Source organism: Sinocyclocheilus anshuiensis, unplaced genomic scaffold (assembly GCF_001515605.1).
Source record: "Sinocyclocheilus anshuiensis isolate Anshui unplaced genomic scaffold, SAMN03320099.WGS_v1.1 scaffold4041, whole genome shotgun sequence".
Classification (NCBI taxonomy): domain Eukaryota; kingdom Metazoa; phylum Chordata; class Actinopteri; order Cypriniformes; family Cyprinidae; genus Sinocyclocheilus; species Sinocyclocheilus anshuiensis.
Window position 1 is genome coordinate 1,229 of NW_015544321.1, and position 3,392 is coordinate 4,620.

The following is a 3,392-nucleotide window of genomic DNA, read 5'->3' on the forward strand; positions in this document are numbered from 1 at the left end:
TAGTGTACTTGCTAAAATAAAGTTATAACTTATAAATAAACAATATGAATATATGACAGATATTTACAAATTATTGTACCATAGTATACAATATAACATTATATACATGCATTACCATTCACACAGCTATTCAATCAACCTCCCATTTATTCGGTTGAATGCAGAGTAAATTATGTACTCCATGCACATTTTTAAGTAAACACAAGTTGTTTTTATTTCAGTGCATTTAATTAATTTGACCTCACTCAAAATACAGCTCTCCTTGACTATCCCAGAGAAAATAGTCCCTGTTTGTCTGTCTTTAATCGCGGTAAATTTGGCAGTGCTAACTGGATCGATAAAGCTGTAGCCTATGTCAAGCCCCACATCGACAAATGATCTCACAAGTACCACTGCCCCATTTTCTGTAAGAACTGCATGGTTAATTCTTCTCGATAGTGTTGTGCTTGCCTTTGAGTGAAATCGGCTTCCATTAATTATAGCCCTTTGATGAACCCCACTGGTGAACATTTATGCCATTCTCTCTAAGAAGATGTGCCTCTCTGGGTGTTGGTGGTCTTGTAATTGGTGAACCAAGGAAGATTACAATAGTTTTAGTCACGCAGTTTTTGGCAACTTTGTACCCACGTAACATCGACACCCAGAGAGGTGTCTTCAATAATGGTCAATCATCACTTAATTAATCACCTAATTGCCTCATTAACTTTAACTCTGCTTCAGTGTTACTTTATACAATTCAGCCTGATGTGGTCTGTGGTCACTCATTTGAATAAATAACCTACTTTACCTGTGCTTAACTCTAGCCTCGAGCTGCAGCTGTCTATGGTACATAGCTATTCTGAGGTGACATGCATCCGCAGTGGCCACTGCTGCTTTATAGATGTGCTGAAGCAAGTATCTTTGCTGTCACTTCTGTGTAAAAAAAGACAACCATTCTCAGTAATGAGAACCCTTCAGAACCTAAATAACCTGTTTGATGTTTTAAAAAATTATAAAATATAAAAAATAATTTATATTACTGAAAATATTTAAGGGGACAGCATATTTCAAAAACCTTAAAACCCATCACAAATAAAAATGAATTTTATGTATATTCTATGGCAGTGGTTCTCAACTGGTTTTGCCTTGGTACCCACGTTTCCACTTATATATATATATTAGGGGTGTAACGGTATGTGTATCGCGTATCACGGGGCAAATTCCAAATGGAAGTGATCATCCCTATGCCCTACTCCCTTCGAAGAGCAGACAGAGCCGTGGGGGTTTAGACTTTGGAGTGAGCAGGGCACGTGCGTGCCATTATGTAGACGTTTGGAATGCACTGAGCAAAGGGAGCGACGTAATTTCCTCATTATCTTCAGCTGGCATGTTCCCGTGACAACACAGCATGGTGTCCGTCATGTCCGTCAATGCTTGATGAGGTTAGAGAGCACCTGACAAGAGATCAGAGACCATTCCTTCATCCAGAATCTCTCCAGACCCTTCAGATTCACAGCTTCTCCTCTTCAGTTCACCTCACTCATCTTCTATAGGGTTCAGCTCAAACGACTGGAATGGCCAGAGCAGAAGCTTGGTTTTGTGGTCAGTGACCCATTTTTGTGTTGTTTTTAAGGTTTGTTTTTGGATTATTGTCCGGTTGGAAGATCCAAACATGGCCCATTATAAGATTTCTAACAGAGTCAGTCACTTTTTGATTTTTTATCTGTTGGTATTTGATAGAATCAAAGATGCCACTTATTGATTTTTTATCTGTTGGTATTTGATAGAATCAAAGATGCCATGTATCTAAACAAGATGTCCAGGACTTCCAGCAGAAATATAGGCCCACAACATCAAAAATACAGCAGTATATTTCATTGTACACATGGGGTACTTTTTATCCCTGTGTGCACCAAACCCATCTTGAGTGTTTGCTCCTAAAAAGCTCATTTTTTAGTTTCATCTAACCATTGAACCCAGTCCCGTTTGAAGTTCCAGTCGTGTCTGATAACTGAATATGCTGGAGTTTGTTTTTGGACGAGAGCATTTTCTTTTCTTGATTTTTTTTCTTGAAACTCTCCCAAACAACATGTGGTGATGTAGGAGCTGTTTGATTGTTTTTTGTTTAAGGTTTTCTGACCCGAGACTCAATTCTGCAGCTGTGGTCCTTGTAGAGTCTTTAACCACTCAAACTCTCCTTCTCAGCGTGCATTAGGACAATATAGACACACGTCCTCTTCCAGGCAGATTCCTAACATTTTCTGTTGATTGGAAATTCTTAATTATTGCCCTGGTGGTGGAAATGGGGATTTTCACTGCTCTAGCTCTTTTCTTTTACTTTTTACTTTTACTTTTAGTCATTTAGCAAGACACTTTTATCCAAAGCGACTTACAAATAAGAAAAAGTAATTAAAACTAAAAGCTAAAACTCTATAAATACTATATATATATATATATATATATTAGAGAAAAATATTTATTTCATAATGTGATTTTCCCCCACTTTCACTTTTTTTTTTTTTTTACTTTAATTAAAGGTTAGATTTTTCTTTTACATTTTTGAATGAAAGATCAAGTGGATAAACAATGCGGATTTATTTTCACAGCCTTCTTTGATTATATTTACCAAGGGTGCCAATAATTCTGACCACGACTGTGTATATATATATATATATATATATATATATATATATATAGTGTGTGTGTGTACTTAGAGATATAGACTTCACTACAGTCTGACAATAATGTAATGATATAATATAACTAAAATGGGTCCCACTTTATATTGTGTCCCTAATACCTGTGTACTTACATAGTAACTAGACGTGTACGTAGTATGTAACCACAGTGTAAGTACACATTGGCACATAGTATCTACAGCTGTAATGTTTGTGTAACTACACATATGTAACAACCCACTGAATGGTATGTGTAAATACAAATAACAGGACATTGGTAACAACAATTAAAAGCTGATTGAGCATTAGTGATGAACAGCTGCTGTTAACAAGCAGAATCACTGAAGAAGAGAGAAACACAAGAACTACAACTGACTTAGTTCATGTTATTGATCACAACTGCATTTTAATAGATAATCTGTGCAGTTTAGACACGCAGACATCAAGGATCAGCATATGAATCTCAACAATGGTGATGATCATCAGACAGATTCATGCTGCAGTGCATTCTGGGTGCACCAATCATAACTCATCCATGGCTCCCAGCATGCATTGCGACATGAATAAATTATGCAGCTGCATTGTCTTAGTCTTTTCTTTTATTCTTACTATTTTCTTTTATTTTTGTTGACTTTTTACTGCCTTGTTTTGTGACGTTCAAAAATCATATAAAAAATTATCAGGATATTTTGTCACCATTGCTGAGATTCACATGCTGATTCTTCATGTCTATGA